Genomic DNA, 15038 nt, shown 5'->3' with positions numbered 1-15038 from the left:
CACGTGCTGTTAAATTAACGTTTTCTTTCCGTCGTTGCTCCACGCAGGCCATCCTGTAGTATGTCCCGACTTGTCCCGACTTTGCTCGGCTGACGCGAAAGCTGACGCTTGGAATTCGCCCTTATCAAGAGGACAGGCGATATAAACGGCTGTGAGAGGTGAGGTGTAGCGAAGTACCAAAACGACAGGCAAACTGCGAAATTTTCTGCTCCTTCTTCTTAAACAAAAAAATAAAAAAAAGAGACGCAGTCGGTAGGACTCGAACCTACGCTCCCAGAGGGAATCTGATTTCTAGTCAGACGCCTTAACCACTCGGCCACGACTGCTCGCAGCCAAAAAGTTCCCTCGAATCGTGAAAACTCAAACCGTTCTGCGCAGTATGTTGACAGGAAACGAACTCCGTGCACTGATTACGGCAGGGCTACCAGCGCTACGAGACGAGCCATTACGGAAGCGTTAAAATCTTCGCCCGAACAGGGACTCGAACCCTGGACCCTTAGGTTAAAAGCCTAATGCTCTACCGACTGAGCTATCCGGGCTCACACTTGTTGGGGGATGGAGCAGCTGCAGGCAATGTGAATAACTGGAACGCGTAATTGCTGGCTTCTGGCGCAACTGGCGACTTCACCGACTTGCCACTGACGCTGGTAGCAGCCCAACAGCGGACCAGTGCCTCTTCTCCCTTTATCCCGGTGCTGACAGTAATTGCATCTCGTGCCTTTTTTCCCCGATTACGCTCGGTTGAAGCTCCGGAAGGAGGGCGACAAACGAGGGTTGGAGGGCCAAAACATGGAGGGTCGTGTGCGCAAAAACTTCGCTTCCGGTACCGGGAATCGAACCCTGGCCTCCTGGGTGAAAGCCAGGTATCCTAGCCACTAGACCACACCGGATTTGCTCGATAAGTGTCAGATTTACTCCCTCTCCTCTGGCATTTCGTGCTGAATCCGGACTCAGTGGTGTTCTCTGTTTGCGAGCATATTTGCGCCTACAGACTGGCATGGCGCACAGCTCGAAACTGACTATTCATTGCTGTTTGCATCATATTTTACTCATAACAGGGGAGGAGAAAGGTCAAAGCTGTACCTTGCCATAGCTGCATGTAAACATTTTGACGCTGAGGCGTGGACTCCTTGTGGATAACAAACGACAATTCAGTTCGTTCCCTAGCAACAGCAACGCCGTTAATTCAGCCATGATGTACAGCAAATTATATGCCCCGGGTGAGGATCGAACTCACGACCTTAAGATTATGAGACTTACGCGCTGCCCACTGCGCTACCGAGGCACGTCTGCAACCAACGTCCCAGGAAACTTGGTAAGCCTCGCATATTAGAGATAGACAGTTTGCGCTTTCTCAAGAATCTGTTGTGTTGCTACACGTGCTTTCCCGAATTGCTAGATTAAACTGCTGCCGCGGCTTTTCCAACGGAAAGCAGCACTGCCTGAGGTTACAGTACATCGCCCTTGCGGCACCTGAACACAGCGGCCTGTAGGGCCAGGCTGACGCTAGAGTTCAGAAATAGCACGCGTCCGTCCAAGTACGGTCTCTTGCGTGCTGCGTGTTTGGTTCTTCTCACAGCGAATCCTGCTATACATTTCTGAGGCTGACGCAGCTCAAACGAGCAATCGGCGCGGCAGCATTATAGCGAGAACAGCAAAACGATGCATCGGCCGGGAATCGAACCCGGGCCGCCCGCGTGGTAGGCGAACAACCTGCCGCTTTTTTTGTTGTTGTTCTCATTTTTTTAGTTGCATTTGTTGGGGGCGGTCGACCGTGCTTCCCGAGCATATTCCAGAGTAGCTGTCTGCAGGGAAAGTGGGATTGCCACCCAACGACGCCGGATACAACCGAAAAAAGTGCTACACACGCGGAGTCCCCCACTACACTGCCTTAAAGCGACCGCTCATCACTATCGTGTGAGTAACCTTGCGGCCGCGGCGACGAGTCTTGCCCAAAGACGCAGCGTGCGTGGAGGCGCTGCCCGAACGCGTGTGGATGCACCCTCCTACCTCGTAAAGCGCCTACAGCTACTATCACCGTGGGCCGCTGCCGGCGGGCGGGAAGCCGACACAGCGCGGCGTCACGGGCAGCGGCTGTGCGGTGGTGGTGTAATGGTGAGCATAGTTGCCTTCCAAGCAGTTGATCCGGGTTCGATTCCCGGCCACCGCAACGGGCGCAAATTTTTACGTATGAGTATGTGAGCCACGTGCTGTTAAATTAACGTTTTCTTTCCGTCGTTGCTCCACGCAGGCCATCCTGTAGTATGTCCCGACTTGTCCCGACTTTGCTCGGCTGACGCGAAAGCTGACGCTTGGAATTCGCCCTTATCAAGAGGACAGGCGATATAAACGGCTGTGAGAGGTGAGGTGTAGCGAAGTACCAAAACGACAGGCAAACTGCGAAATTTTCTGCTCCTTCTTCTTAAACAAAAAAATAAAAAAAAGAGACGCAGTCGGTAGGACTCGAACCTACGCTCCCAGAGGGAATCTGATTTCTAGTCAGACGCCTTAACCACTCGGCCACGACTGCTCGCAGCCAAAAAGTTCCCTCGAATCGTGAAAACTCAAACCGTTCTGCGCAGTATGTTGACAGGAAACGAACTCCGTGCACTGATTACGGCAGGGCTACCAGCGCTACGAGACGAGCCATTACGGAAGCGTTAAAATCTTCGCCCGAACAGGGACTCGAACCCTGGACCCTTAGGTTAAAACCTAATGCTCTACCGACTGAGCTATCCGGGCTCACACTTGTTGGGGGATGGAGCAGCTGCAGGCAATGTGAATAACTGGAACGCGTAATTGCTGGCTTCTGGCGCAACTGGCGACTTCACCGACTTGCCACTGACGCTGGTAGCAGCCCAACAGCGGACCAGTGCCTCTTCTCCCTTTATCCCGGTGCTGACAGTAATTGCATCTCGTGCCTTTTTTCCCCGATTACGCTCGGTTGAAGCTCCGGAAGGAGGGCGACAAACGAGGGTTGGAGGGCCAAAACATGGAGGGTCGTGTGCGCAAAAACTTCGCTTCCGGTACCGGGAATCGAACCCTGGCCTCCTGGGTGAAAGCCAGGTATCCTAGCCACTAGACCACACCGGATTTGCTCGATAAGTGTCAGATTTACTCCCTCTCCTCTGGCATTTCGTGCTGAATCCGGACTCAGTGGTGTTCTCTGTTTGCGAGCATATTTGCGCCTACAGACTGGCATGGCGCACAGCTCGAAACTGACTATTCATTGCTGTTTGCATCATATTTTACTCATAACAGGGGAGGAGAAAGGTCAAAGCTGTACCTTGCCATAGCTGGATGTAAACATTTTGACGCTGTGGCGTGGACTCCTTGTGGATAACAAACGACAATTCAGTTCGTTCCCTAGCAACAGCAACGCCGTTAATTCAGCCATGATGTACAGCAAATTATATGCCCCGGGTGAGGATCGAACTCACGACCTTAAGATTATGAGACTTACGCGCTGCCCACTGCGCTACCGAGGCACGTCTGCAACCAACGTCCCAGGAAACTTGGTAAGCCTCGCATATTAGAGATAGACAGTTTGCGCTTTCTCAAGAATCTGTTGTGTTGCTACACGTGCTTTCCCGAATTGCTAGATTAAACTGCTGCCGCGGCTTTTCCAACGGAAAGCAGCACTGCCTGAGGTTACAGTACATCGCCCTTGCGGCACCTGAACACAGCGGCCTGTAGGGCCAGGCTGACGCTAGAGTTCAGAAATAGCACGCGTCCGTCCAAGTACGGTCTCTTGCGTGCTGCGTGTTTGGTTCTTCTCACAGCGAATCCTGCTATACATTTCTGAGGCTGACGCAGCTCAAACGAGCAATCGGCGCGGCAGCATTATAGCGAGAACAGCAAAACGATGCATCGGCCGGGAATCGAACCCGGGCCGCCCGCGTGGTAGGCGAACAACCTGCCGCTTTTTTTGTTGTTGTTCTCATTTTTTTAGTTGCATTTGTTGGGGGCGGTCGACCGTGCTTCCCGAGCATATTCCAGAGTAGCTGTCTGCAGGGAAAGTGGGATTGCCACCCAACGACGCCGGATACAACCGAAAAAAGTGCTACACACGCGGAGTCCCCCACTACACTGCCTTAAAGCGACCGCTCATCACTATCGTGTGAGTAACCTTGCGGCCGCGGCGACGAGTCTTGCCCAAAGACGCAGCGTGCGTGGAGGCGCTGCCCGAACGCGTGTGGATGCACCCTCCTACCTCGTAAAGCGCCTACAGCTACTATCACCGTGGGCCGCTGCCGGCGGGCGGGAAGCCGACACAGCGCGGCGTCACGGGCAGCGGCTGTGCGGTGGTGGTGTAATGGTGAGCATAGTTGCCTTCCAAGCAGTTGATCCCGGTTCGACTCCCGGCCACCGCAACGGGCGCAAATTTTTACGTATGAGTATGTGAGCCACGTGCTGTTAAATTAACGTTTTCTTTCCGTCGTTGCTCCACGCAGGCCATCCTGTAGTATGTCCCGACTTGTCCCGACTTTGCTCGGCTGACGCGAAAGCTGACGCTTGGAATTCGCCCTTATCAAGAGGACAGGCGATATAAACGGCTGTGAGAGGTGAGGTGTAGCGAAGTACCAAAACGACAGGCAAACTGCGAAATTTTCTGCTCCTTCTTCTTAAACAAAAAAATAAAAAAAAGAGACGCAGTCGGTAGGACTCGAACCTACGCTCCCAGAGGGAATCTGATTTCTAGTCAGACGCCTTAACCACTCGGCCACGACTGCTCGCAGCCAAAAAGTTCCCTCGAATCGTGAAAACTCAAACCGTTCTGCGCAGTATGTTGACAGGAAACGAACTCCGTGCACTGATTACGGCAGGGCTACCAGCGCTACGAGACGAGCCATTACGGAAGCGTTAAAATCTTCGCCCGAACAGGGACTCGAACCCTGGACCCTTAGGTTAAAAGCCTAATGCTCTACCGACTGAGCTATCCGGGCTCACACTTGTTGGGGGATGGAGCAGCTGCAGGCAATGTGAATAACTGGAACGCGTAATTGCTGGCTTCTGGCGCAACTGGCGACTTCACCGACTTGCCACTGACGCTGGTAGCAGCCCAACAGCGGACCAGTGCCTCTTCTCCCTTTATCCCGGTGCTGACAGTAATTGCATCTCGTGCCTTTTTTCCCCGATTACGCTCGGTTGAAGCTCCGGAAGGAGGGCGACAAACGAGGGTTGGAGGGCCAAAACATGGAGGGTCGTGTGCGCAAAAACTTCGCTTCCGGTACCGGGAATCGAACCCTGGCCTCCTGGGTGAAAGCCAGGTATCCTAGCCACTAGACCACACCGGATTTGCTCGATAAGTGTCAGATTTACTCCCTCTCCTCTGGCATTTCGTGCTGAATCCGGACTCAGTGGTGTTCTCTGTTTGCGAGCATATTTGCGCCTACAGACTGGCATGGCGCACAGCTCGAAACTGACTATTCATTGCTGTTTGCATCATATTTTACTCATAACAGGGGAGGAGAAAGGTCAAAGCTGTACCTTGCCATAGCTGGATGTAAACATTTTGACGCTGTGGCGTGGACTCCTTGTGGATAACAAACGACAATTCAGTTCGTTCCCTAGCAACAGCAACGCCGTTAATTCAGCCATGATGTACAGCAAATTATATGCCCCGGGTGAGGATCGAACTCACGACCTTAAGATTATGAGACTTACGCGCTGCCCACTGCGCTACCGAGGCACGTCTGCAACCAACGTCCCAGGAAACTTGGTAAGCCTCGCATATTAGAGATAGACAGTTTGCGCTTTCTCAAGAATCTGTTGTGTTGCTACACGTGCTTTCCCGAATTGCTAGATTAAACTGCTGCCGCGGCTTTTCCAACGGAAAGCAGCACTGCCTGAGGTTACAGTACATCGCCCTTGCGGCACCTGAACACAGCGGCCTGTAGGGCCAGGCTGACGCTAGAGTTCAGAAATAGCACGCGTCCGTCCAAGTACGGTCTCTTGCGTGCTGCGTGTTTGGTTCTTCTCACAGCGAATCCTGCTATACATTTCTGAGGCTGACGCAGCTCAAACGAGCAATCGGCGCGGCAGCATTATAGCGAGAACAGCAAAACGATGCATCGGCCGGGAATCGAACCCGGGCCGCCCGCGTGGTAGGCGAACAACCTGCCGCTTTTTTTGTTGTTGTTCTCATTTTTTTAGTTGCATTTGTTGGGGGCGGTCGACCGTGCTTCCCGAGCATATTCCAGAGTAGCTGTCTGCAGGGAAAGTGGGATTGCCACCCAACGACGCCGGATACAACCGAAAAAAGTGCTACACACGCGGAGTCCCCCACTACACTGCCTTAAAGCGACCGCTCATCACTATCGTGTGAGTAACCTTGCGGCCGCGGCGACGAGTCTTGCCCAAAGACGCAGCGTGCGTGGAGGCGCTGCCCGAACGCGTGTGGATGCACCCTCCTACCTCGTAAAGCGCCTACAGCTACTATCACCGTGGGCCGCTGCCGGCGGGCGGGAAGCCGACACAGCGCGGCGTCACGGGCAGCGGCTGTGCGGTGGTGGTGTAATGGTGAGCATAGTTGCCTTCCAAGCAGTTGATCCGGGTTCGATTCCCGGCCACCGCAACGGGCGCAAATTTTTACGTATGAGTATGTGAGCCACGTGCTGTTAAATTAACGTTTTCTTTCCGTCGTTGCTCCACGCAGGCCATCCTGTAGTATGTCCCGACTTGTCCCGACTTTGCTCGGCTGACGCGAAAGCTGACGCTTGGAATTCGCCCTTATCAAGAGGACAGGCGATATAAACGGCTGTGAGAGGTGAGGTGTAGCGAAGTACCAAAACGACAGGCAAACTGCGAAATTTTCTGCTCCTTCTTCTTAAACAAAAAAATAAAAAAAAGAGACGCAGTCGGTAGGACTCGAACCTACGCTCCCAGAGGGAATCTGATTTCTAGTCAGACGCCTTAACCACTCGGCCACGACTGCTCGCAGCCAAAAAGTTCCCTCGAATCGTGAAAACTCAAACCGTTCTGCGCAGTATGTTGACAGGAAACGAACTCCGTGCACTGATTACGGCAGGGCTACCAGCGCTACGAGACGAGCCATTACGGAAGCGTTAAAATCTTCGCCCGGACAGGGACTCGAACCCTGGACCCTTAGGTTAAAAGCCTAATGCTCTACCGACTGAGCTATCCGGGCTCACACTTGTTGGGGGATGGAGCAGCTGCAGGCAATGTGAATAACTGGAACGCGTAATTGCTGGCTTCTGGCGCAACTGGCGACTTCACCGACTTGCCACTGACGCTGGTAGCAGCCCAACAGCGGACCAGTGCCTCTTCTCCCTTTATCCCGGTGCTGACAGTAATTGCATCTCGTGCCTTTTTTCCCCGATTACGCTCGGTTGAAGCTCCGGAAGGAGGGCGACAAACGAGGGTTGGAGGGCCAAAACATGGAGGGTCGTGTGCGCAAAAACTTCGCTTCCGGTACCGGGAATCGAACCCTGGCCTCCTGGGTGAAAGCCAGGTATCCTAGCCACTAGACCACACCGGATTTGCTCGATAAGTGTCAGATTTACTCCCTCTCCTCTGGCATTTCGTGCTGAATCCGGACTCAGTGGTGTTCTCTGTTTGCGAGCATATTTGCGCCTACAGACTGGCATGGCGCACAGCTCGAAACTGACTATTCATTGCTGTTTGCATCATATTTTACTCATAACAGGGGAGGAGAAAGGTCAAAGCTGTACCTTGCCATAGCTGCATGTAAACATTTTGACGCTGAGGCGTGGACTCCTTGTGGATAACAAACGACAATTCAGTTCGTTCCCTAGCAACAGCAACGCCGTTAATTCAGCCATGATGTACAGCAAATTATATGCCCCGGGTGAGGATCGAACTCACGACCTTAAGATTATGAGACTTACGCGCTGCCCACTGCGCTACCGAGGCACGTCTGCAACCAACGTCCCAGGAAACTTGGTAAGCCTCGCATATTAGAGATAGACAGTTTGCGCTTTCTCAAGAATCTGTTGTGTTGCTACACGTGCTTTCCCGAATTGCTAGATTAAACTGCTGCCGCGGCTTTTCCAACGGAAAGCAGCACTGCCTGAGGTTACAGTACATCGCCCTTGCGGCACCTGAACACAGCGGCCTGTAGGGCCAGGCTGACGCTAGAGTTCAGAAATAGCACGCGTCCGTCCAAGTACGGTCTCTTGCGTGCTGCGTGTTTGGTTCTTCTCACAGCGAATCCTGCTATACATTTCTGAGGCTGACGCAGCTCAAACGAGCAATCGGCGCGGCAGCATTATAGCGAGAACAGCAAAACGATGCATCGGCCGGGAATCGAACCCGGGCCGCCCGCGTGGTAGGCGAACAACCTGCCGCTTTTTTTGTTGTTGTTCTCATTTTTTTAGTTGCATTTGTTGGGGGCGGTCGACCGTGCTTCCCGAGCATATTCCAGAGTAGCTGTCTGCAGGGAAAGTGGGATTGCCACCCAACGACGCCGGATACAACCGAAAAAAGTGCTACACACGCGGAGTCCCCCACTACACTGCCTTAAAGCGACCGCTCATCACTATCGTGTGAGTAACCTTGCGGCCGCGGCGACGAGTCTTGCCCAAAGACGCAGCGTGCGTGGAGGCGCTGCCCGAACGCGTGTGGATGCACCCTCCTACCTCGTAAAGCGCCTACAGCTACTATCACCGTGGGCCGCTGCCGGCGGGCGGGAAGCCGACACAGCGCGGCGTCACGGGCAGCGGCTGTGCGGTGGTGGTGTAATGGTGAGCATAGTTGCCTTCCAAGCAGTTGATCCGGGTTCGATTCCCGGCCACCGCAACGGGCGCAAATTTTTACGTATGAGTATGTGAGCCACGTGCTGTTAAATTAACGTTTTCTTTCCGTCGTTGCTCCACGCAGGCCATCCTGTAGTATGTCCCGACTTGTCCCGACTTTGCTCGGCTGACGCGAAAGCTGACGCTTGGAATTCGCCCTTATCAAGAGGACAGGCGATATAAACGGCTGTGAGAGGTGAGGTGTAGCGAAGTACCAAAACGACAGGCAAACTGCGAAATTTTCTGCTCCTTCTTCTTAAACAAAAAAATAAAAAAAAGAGACGCAGTCGGTAGGACTCGAACCTACGCTCCCAGAGGGAATCTGATTTCTAGTCAGACGCCTTAACCACTCGGCCACGACTGCTCGCAGCCAAAAAGTTCCCTCGAATCGTGAAAACTCAAACCGTTCTGCGCAGTATGTTGACAGGAAACGAACTCCGTGCACTGATTACGGCAGGGCTACCAGCGCTACGAGACGAGCCATTACGGAAGCGTTAAAATCTTCGCCCGGACAGGGACTCGAACCCTGGACCCTTAGGTTAAAAGCCTAATGCTCTACCGACTGAGCTATCCGGGCTCACACTTGTTGGGGGATGGAGCAGCTGCAGGCAATGTGAATAACTGGAACGCGTAATTGCTGGCTTCTGGCGCAACTGGCGACTTCACCGACTTGCCACTGACGCTGGTAGCAGCCCAACAGCGGACCAGTGCCTCTTCTCCCTTTATCCCGGTGCTGACAGTAATTGCATCTCGTGCCTTTTTTCCCCGATTACGCTCGGTTGAAGCTCCGGAAGGAGGGCGACAAACGAGGGTTGGAGGGCCAAAACATGGAGGGTCGTGTGCGCAAAAACTTCGCTTCCGGTACCGGGAATCGAACCCTGGCCTCCTGGGTGAAAGCCAGGTATCCTAGCCACTAGACCACACCGGATTTGCTCGATAAGTGTCAGATTTACTCCCTCTCCTCTGGCATTTCGTGCTGAATCCGGACTCAGTGGTGTTCTCTGTTTGCGAGCATATTTGCGCCTACAGACTGGCATGGCGCACAGCTCGAAACTGACTATTCATTGCTGTTTGCATCATATTTTACTCATAACAGGGGAGGAGAAAGGTCAAAGCTGTACCTTGCCATAGCTGCATGTAAACATTTTGACGCTGAGGCGTGGACTCCTTGTGGATAACAAACGACAATTCAGTTCGTTCCCTAGCAACAGCAACGCCGTTAATTCAGCCATGATGTACAGCAAATTATATGCCCCGGGTGAGGATCGAACTCACGACCTTAAGATTATGAGACTTACGCGCTGCCCACTGCGCTACCGAGGCACGTCTGCAACCAACGTCCCAGGAAACTTGGTAAGCCTCGCATATTAGAGATAGACAGTTTGCGCTTTCTCAAGAATCTGTTGTGTTGCTACACGTGCTTTCCCGAATTGCTAGATTAAACTGCTGCCGCGGCTTTTCCAACGGAAAGCAGCACTGCCTGAGGTTACAGTACATCGCCCTTGCGGCACCTGAACACAGCGGCCTGTAGGGCCAGGCTGACGCTAGAGTTCAGAAATAGCACGCGTCCGTCCAAGTACGGTCTCTTGCGTGCTGCGTGTTTGGTTCTTCTCACAGCGAATCCTGCTATACATTTCTGAGGCTGACGCAGCTCAAACGAGCAATCGGCGCGGCAGCATTATAGCGAGAACAGCAAAACGATGCATCGGCCGGGAATCGAACCCGGGCCGCCCGCGTGGTAGGCGAACAACCTGCCGCTTTTTTTGTTGTTGTTCTCATTTTTTTAGTTGCATTTGTTGGGGGCGGTCGACCGTGCTTCCCGAGCATATTCCAGAGTAGCTGTCTGCAGGGAAAGTGGGATTGCCACCCAACGACGCCGGATACAACCGAAAAAAGTGCTACACACGCGGAGTCCCCCACTACACTGCCTTAAAGCGACCGCTCATCACTATCGTGTGAGTAACCTTGCGGCCGCGGCGACGAGTCTTGCCCAAAGACGCAGCGTGCGTGGAGGCGCTGCCCGAACGCGTGTGGATGCACCCTCCTACCTCGTAAAGCGCCTACAGCTACTATCACCGTGGGCCGCTGCCGGCGGGCGGGAAGCCGACACAGCGCGGCGTCACGGGCAGCGGCTGTGCGGTGGTGGTGTAATGGTGAGCATAGTTGCCTTCCAAGCAGTTGATCCGGGTTCGATTCCCGGCCACCGCAACGGGCGCAAATTTTTACGTATGAGTATGTGAGCCACGTGCTGTTAAATTAACGTTTTCTTTCCGTCGTTGCTCCACGCAGGCCATCCTGTAGTATGTCCCGACTTGTCCCGACTTTGCTCGGCTGACGCGAAAGCTGACGCTTGGAATTCGCCCTTATCAAGAGGACAGGCGATATAAACGGCTGTGAGAGGTGAGGTGTAGCGAAGTACCAAAACGACAGGCAAACTGCGAAATTTTCTGCTCCTTCTTCTTAAACAAAAAAATAAAAAAAAGAGACGCAGTCGGTAGGACTCGAACCTACGCTCCCAGAGGGAATCTGATTTCTAGTCAGACGCCTTAACCACTCGGCCACGACTGCTCGCAGCCAAAAAGTTCCCTCGAATCGTGAAAACTCAAACCGTTCTGCGCAGTATGTTGACAGGAAACGAACTCCGTGCACTGATTACGGCAGGGCTACCAGCGCTACGAGACGAGCCATTACGGAAGCGTTAAAATCTTCGCCCGGACAGGGACTCGAACCCTGGACCCTTAGGTTAAAAGCCTAATGCTCTACCGACTGAGCTATCCGGGCTCACACTTGTTGGGGGATGGAGCAGCTGCAGGCAATGTGAATAACTGGAACGCGTAATTGCTGGCTTCTGGCGCAACTGGCGACTTCACCGACTTGCCACTGACGCTGGTAGCAGCCCAACAGCGGACCAGTGCCTCTTCTCCCTTTATCCCGGTGCTGACAGTAATTGCATCTCGTGCCTTTTTTCCCCGATTACGCTCGGTTGAAGCTCCGGAAGGAGGGCGACAAACGAGGGTTGGAGGGCCAAAACATGGAGGGTCGTGTGCGCAAAAACTTCGCTTCCGGTACCGGGAATCGAACCCTGGCCTCCTGGGTGAAAGCCAGGTATCCTAGCCACTAGACCACACCGGATTTGCTCGATAAGTGTCAGATTTACTCCCTCTCCTCTGGCATTTCGTGCTGAATCCGGACTCAGTGGTGTTCTCTGTTTGCGAGCATATTTGCGCCTACAGACTGGCATGGCGCACAGCTCGAAACTGACTATTCATTGCTGTTTGCATCATATTTTACTCATAACAGGGGAGGAGAAAGGTCAAAGCTGTACCTTGCCATAGCTGCATGTAAACATTTTGACGCTGAGGCGTGGACTCCTTGTGGATAACAAACGACAATTCAGTTCGTTCCCTAGCAACAGCAACGCCGTTAATTCAGCCATGATGTACAGCAAATTATATGCCCCGGGTGAGGATCGAACTCACGACCTTAAGATTATGAGACTTACGCGCTGCCCACTGCGCTACCGAGGCACGTCTGCAACCAACGTCCCAGGAAACTTGGTAAGCCTCGCATATTAGAGATAGACAGTTTGCGCTTTCTCAAGAATCTGTTGTGTTGCTACACGTGCTTTCCCGAATTGCTAGATTAAACTGCTGCCGCGGCTTTTCCAACGGAAAGCAGCACTGCCTGAGGTTACAGTACATCGCCCTTGCGGCACCTGAACACAGCGGCCTGTAGGGCCAGGCTGACGCTAGAGTTCAGAAATAGCACGCGTCCGTCCAAGTACGGTCTCTTGCGTGCTGCGTGTTTGGTTCTTCTCACAGCGAATCCTGCTATACATTTCTGAGGCTGACGCAGCTCAAACGAGCAATCGGCGCGGCAGCATTATAGCGAGAACAGCAAAACGATGCATCGGCCGGGAATCGAACCCGGGCCGCCCGCGTGGTAGGCGAACAACCTGCCGCTTTTTTTGTTGTTGTTCTCATTTTTTTAGTTGCATTTGTTGGGGGCGGTCGACCGTGCTTCCCGAGCATATTCCAGAGTAGCTGTCTGCAGGGAAAGTGGGATTGCCACCCAACGACGCCGGATACAACCGAAAAAAGTGCTACACACGCGGAGTCCCCCACTACACTGCCTTAAAGCGACCGCTCATCACTATCGTGTGAGTAACCTTGCGGCCGCGGCGACGAGTCTTGCCCAAAGACGCAGCGTGCGTGGAGGCGCTGCCCGAACGCGTGTGGATGCACCCTCCTACCTCGTAAAGCGCCTACAGCTACTATCACCGTGGGCCGCTGCCGGCGGGCGGGAAGCCGACACAGCGCGGCGTCACGGGCAGCGGCTGTGCGGTGGTGGTGTAATGGTGAGCATAGTTGCCTTCCAAGCAGTTGATCCGGGTTCGATTCCCGGCCACCGCAACGGGCGCAAATTTTTACGTATGAGTATGTGAGCCACGTGCTGTTAAATTAACGTTTTCTTTCCGTCGTTGCTCCACGCAGGCCATCCTGTAGTATGTCCCGACTTGTCCCGACTTTGCTCGGCTGACGCGAAAGCTGACGCTTGGAATTCGCCCTTATCAAGAGGACAGGCGATATAAACGGCTGTGAGAGGTGAGGTGTAGCGAAGTACCAAAACGACAGGCAAACTGCGAAATTTTCTGCTCCTTCTTCTTAAACAAAAAAATAAAAAAAAGAGACGCAGTCGGTAGGACTCGAACCTACGCTCCCAGAGGGAATCTGATTTCTAGTCAGACGCCTTAACCACTCGGCCACGACTGCTCGCAGCCAAAAAGTTCCCTCGAATCGTGAAAACTCAAACCGTTCTGCGCAGTATGTTGACAGGAAACGAACTCCGTGCACTGATTACGGCAGGGCTACCAGCGCTACGAGACGAGCCATTACGGAAGCGTTAAAATCTTCGCCCGGACAGGGACTCGAACCCTGGACCCTTAGGTTAAAAGCCTAATGCTCTACCGACTGAGCTATCCGGGCTCACACTTGTTGGGGGATGGAGCAGCTGCAGGCAATGTGAATAACTGGAACGCGTAATTGCTGGCTTCTGGCGCAACTGGCGACTTCACCGACTTGCCACTGACGCTGGTAGCAGCCCAACAGCGGACCAGTGCCTCTTCTCCCTTTATCCCGGTGGCTGACAGTAATTGCATCTCGTGCCTTTTTTCCCCGATTACGCTCGGTTGAAGCTCCGGAAGGAGGGCGACAAACGAGGGTTGGAGGGCCAAAACATGGAGGGTCGTGTGCGCAAAAACTTCGCTTCCGGTACCGGGAATCGAACCCTGGCCTCCTGGGTGAAAGCCAGGTATCCTAGCCACTAGACCACACCGGATTTGCTCGATAAGTGTCAGATTTACTCCCTCTCCTCTTGGCATTTCGTGCTGAATCCGGACTCAGTGGTGTTCTCTGTTTGCGAGCATATTTGCGCCTACAGACTGGCATGGCGCACAGCTCGAAACTGACTATTCATTGCTGTTTGCATCATATTTTACTCATAACAGGGGAGGAGAAAGGTCAAAGCTGTACCTTGCCATAGCTGCATGTAAACATTTTGACGCTGAGGCGTGGACTCCTTGTGGATAACAACGACAATTCAGTTCGTTCCCTAGCAACAGCAACGCCGTTAATTCAGCCATGATGTACAGCAAATTATATGCCCCGGGTGAGGATCGAACTCACGACCTTAAGATTATGAGACTTACGCGCTGCCCACTGCGCTACCGAGGCACGTCTGCAACCAACGTCCCAGGAAACTTGGTAAGCCTCGCATATTAGAGATAGACAGTTTGCGCTTTCTCAAGAATCTGTTGTGTTGCTACACGTGCTTTCCCGAATTGCTAGATTAAACTGCTGCCGCGGCTTTTTCCCAACGGAAAGCAGCACTGCCTGAGGGTTACAGTACATCGCCCTTGCGGCACCTGAACACAGCGGCCTGTAGGGCCAGGCTGACGCTAGAGTTCAGAAATAGCACGCGTCCGTCCAAGTACGGGTCTCTTGCGTGCTGCGTGTTTGGTTTCTTCTCACAGCGAATCTGCTATACATTTCTGAGGCTGACGCAGCTCAAACGAGCAATCGGCGCGGCAGCATTATAGCGAGAACAGCAAAACGATGCATCGGCCGGGAATCGAACCCGGGCCGCCCGCGTGGTAGGCGAACAACCTGCCGCTTTTTTTGTTGTTGTTCTCATTTTTTTAGTTGCATTTGTTGGGGGCGGTCGACCGTGCTTCCCGAGCATATTCCAGAGTAGCTGTCTGCA

At 53.3% G+C, this 15038-nt stretch overlaps 33 non-coding genes across 33 annotated transcripts; 6 read left to right on the top strand and 27 right to left on the bottom strand.

Annotated features, from left to right (window-relative positions):
• Positions 1–244: 244 nt before the first annotated feature.
• On the bottom strand, positions 245–326 carry Trnas-aga (transfer RNA serine (anticodon AGA)). Its single transcript has one exon. It is a non-coding gene; the product is annotated as a tRNA-Ser (tRNA).
• A 140-nt stretch (positions 327–466) lies between these two features.
• Positions 467–539, bottom strand: Trnak-uuu (transfer RNA lysine (anticodon UUU)). Its single transcript has one exon. It is a non-coding gene; the product is annotated as a tRNA-Lys (tRNA).
• Positions 540–818: 279 nt separating this feature from the next.
• Positions 819–890, bottom strand: Trnae-uuc (transfer RNA glutamic acid (anticodon UUC)). Its single transcript has one exon. It is a non-coding gene; the product is annotated as a tRNA-Glu (tRNA).
• A 322-nt stretch (positions 891–1212) lies between these two features.
• Trnam-cau (transfer RNA methionine (anticodon CAU)) lies at positions 1213–1285 on the bottom strand. The gene has a single exon. It is a non-coding gene; the product is annotated as a tRNA-Met (tRNA).
• Positions 1286–2098: 813 nt separating this feature from the next.
• Positions 2099–2170, top strand: Trnag-ucc (transfer RNA glycine (anticodon UCC)). The gene has a single exon. It is a non-coding gene; the product is annotated as a tRNA-Gly (tRNA).
• Positions 2171–2448: 278 nt separating this feature from the next.
• Trnas-aga (transfer RNA serine (anticodon AGA)) lies at positions 2449–2530 on the bottom strand. The gene has a single exon. It is a non-coding gene; the product is annotated as a tRNA-Ser (tRNA).
• Positions 2531–3021: 491 nt separating this feature from the next.
• Positions 3022–3093, bottom strand: Trnae-uuc (transfer RNA glutamic acid (anticodon UUC)). The gene has a single exon. It is a non-coding gene; the product is annotated as a tRNA-Glu (tRNA).
• A 322-nt stretch (positions 3094–3415) lies between these two features.
• Trnam-cau (transfer RNA methionine (anticodon CAU)) lies at positions 3416–3488 on the bottom strand. Its single transcript has one exon. It is a non-coding gene; the product is annotated as a tRNA-Met (tRNA).
• Positions 3489–4301: 813 nt separating this feature from the next.
• Trnag-ucc (transfer RNA glycine (anticodon UCC)) lies at positions 4302–4373 on the top strand. Its single transcript has one exon. It is a non-coding gene; the product is annotated as a tRNA-Gly (tRNA).
• Positions 4374–4651: 278 nt separating this feature from the next.
• Positions 4652–4733, bottom strand: Trnas-aga (transfer RNA serine (anticodon AGA)). Its single transcript has one exon. It is a non-coding gene; the product is annotated as a tRNA-Ser (tRNA).
• Positions 4734–4873: 140 nt separating this feature from the next.
• On the bottom strand, positions 4874–4946 carry Trnak-uuu (transfer RNA lysine (anticodon UUU)). The gene has a single exon. It is a non-coding gene; the product is annotated as a tRNA-Lys (tRNA).
• Positions 4947–5225: 279 nt separating this feature from the next.
• Positions 5226–5297, bottom strand: Trnae-uuc (transfer RNA glutamic acid (anticodon UUC)). Its single transcript has one exon. It is a non-coding gene; the product is annotated as a tRNA-Glu (tRNA).
• Positions 5298–5619: 322 nt separating this feature from the next.
• Positions 5620–5692, bottom strand: Trnam-cau (transfer RNA methionine (anticodon CAU)). The gene has a single exon. It is a non-coding gene; the product is annotated as a tRNA-Met (tRNA).
• An 813-nt stretch (positions 5693–6505) lies between these two features.
• On the top strand, positions 6506–6577 carry Trnag-ucc (transfer RNA glycine (anticodon UCC)). Its single transcript has one exon. It is a non-coding gene; the product is annotated as a tRNA-Gly (tRNA).
• Positions 6578–6855: 278 nt separating this feature from the next.
• On the bottom strand, positions 6856–6937 carry Trnas-aga (transfer RNA serine (anticodon AGA)). Its single transcript has one exon. It is a non-coding gene; the product is annotated as a tRNA-Ser (tRNA).
• A 140-nt stretch (positions 6938–7077) lies between these two features.
• Positions 7078–7150, bottom strand: Trnak-uuu (transfer RNA lysine (anticodon UUU)). The gene has a single exon. It is a non-coding gene; the product is annotated as a tRNA-Lys (tRNA).
• A 279-nt stretch (positions 7151–7429) lies between these two features.
• On the bottom strand, positions 7430–7501 carry Trnae-uuc (transfer RNA glutamic acid (anticodon UUC)). The gene has a single exon. It is a non-coding gene; the product is annotated as a tRNA-Glu (tRNA).
• A 322-nt stretch (positions 7502–7823) lies between these two features.
• On the bottom strand, positions 7824–7896 carry Trnam-cau (transfer RNA methionine (anticodon CAU)). The gene has a single exon. It is a non-coding gene; the product is annotated as a tRNA-Met (tRNA).
• An 813-nt stretch (positions 7897–8709) lies between these two features.
• On the top strand, positions 8710–8781 carry Trnag-ucc (transfer RNA glycine (anticodon UCC)). The gene has a single exon. It is a non-coding gene; the product is annotated as a tRNA-Gly (tRNA).
• A 278-nt stretch (positions 8782–9059) lies between these two features.
• On the bottom strand, positions 9060–9141 carry Trnas-aga (transfer RNA serine (anticodon AGA)). The gene has a single exon. It is a non-coding gene; the product is annotated as a tRNA-Ser (tRNA).
• A 140-nt stretch (positions 9142–9281) lies between these two features.
• Trnak-uuu (transfer RNA lysine (anticodon UUU)) lies at positions 9282–9354 on the bottom strand. Its single transcript has one exon. It is a non-coding gene; the product is annotated as a tRNA-Lys (tRNA).
• A 279-nt stretch (positions 9355–9633) lies between these two features.
• On the bottom strand, positions 9634–9705 carry Trnae-uuc (transfer RNA glutamic acid (anticodon UUC)). The gene has a single exon. It is a non-coding gene; the product is annotated as a tRNA-Glu (tRNA).
• Positions 9706–10027: 322 nt separating this feature from the next.
• Trnam-cau (transfer RNA methionine (anticodon CAU)) lies at positions 10028–10100 on the bottom strand. The gene has a single exon. It is a non-coding gene; the product is annotated as a tRNA-Met (tRNA).
• An 813-nt stretch (positions 10101–10913) lies between these two features.
• Trnag-ucc (transfer RNA glycine (anticodon UCC)) lies at positions 10914–10985 on the top strand. Its single transcript has one exon. It is a non-coding gene; the product is annotated as a tRNA-Gly (tRNA).
• Positions 10986–11263: 278 nt separating this feature from the next.
• Trnas-aga (transfer RNA serine (anticodon AGA)) lies at positions 11264–11345 on the bottom strand. The gene has a single exon. It is a non-coding gene; the product is annotated as a tRNA-Ser (tRNA).
• A 140-nt stretch (positions 11346–11485) lies between these two features.
• On the bottom strand, positions 11486–11558 carry Trnak-uuu (transfer RNA lysine (anticodon UUU)). The gene has a single exon. It is a non-coding gene; the product is annotated as a tRNA-Lys (tRNA).
• Positions 11559–11837: 279 nt separating this feature from the next.
• Positions 11838–11909, bottom strand: Trnae-uuc (transfer RNA glutamic acid (anticodon UUC)). The gene has a single exon. It is a non-coding gene; the product is annotated as a tRNA-Glu (tRNA).
• A 322-nt stretch (positions 11910–12231) lies between these two features.
• Positions 12232–12304, bottom strand: Trnam-cau (transfer RNA methionine (anticodon CAU)). The gene has a single exon. It is a non-coding gene; the product is annotated as a tRNA-Met (tRNA).
• An 813-nt stretch (positions 12305–13117) lies between these two features.
• Trnag-ucc (transfer RNA glycine (anticodon UCC)) lies at positions 13118–13189 on the top strand. The gene has a single exon. It is a non-coding gene; the product is annotated as a tRNA-Gly (tRNA).
• A 278-nt stretch (positions 13190–13467) lies between these two features.
• Trnas-aga (transfer RNA serine (anticodon AGA)) lies at positions 13468–13549 on the bottom strand. Its single transcript has one exon. It is a non-coding gene; the product is annotated as a tRNA-Ser (tRNA).
• Positions 13550–13689: 140 nt separating this feature from the next.
• Positions 13690–13762, bottom strand: Trnak-uuu (transfer RNA lysine (anticodon UUU)). The gene has a single exon. It is a non-coding gene; the product is annotated as a tRNA-Lys (tRNA).
• Positions 13763–14042: 280 nt separating this feature from the next.
• Positions 14043–14114, bottom strand: Trnae-uuc (transfer RNA glutamic acid (anticodon UUC)). Its single transcript has one exon. It is a non-coding gene; the product is annotated as a tRNA-Glu (tRNA).
• A 322-nt stretch (positions 14115–14436) lies between these two features.
• Trnam-cau (transfer RNA methionine (anticodon CAU)) lies at positions 14437–14509 on the bottom strand. The gene has a single exon. It is a non-coding gene; the product is annotated as a tRNA-Met (tRNA).
• Positions 14510–15038: the final 529 nt, after the last annotated feature.

The sequence above is a fragment of the Schistocerca serialis genome, unplaced genomic scaffold, assembly GCF_023864345.2.
Source record: "Schistocerca serialis cubense isolate TAMUIC-IGC-003099 unplaced genomic scaffold, iqSchSeri2.2 HiC_scaffold_1048, whole genome shotgun sequence".
In the NCBI taxonomy this organism is placed as follows: domain Eukaryota; kingdom Metazoa; phylum Arthropoda; class Insecta; order Orthoptera; family Acrididae; genus Schistocerca; species Schistocerca serialis.
This window is presented reverse-complemented; position numbering and strand designations above follow the sequence as displayed.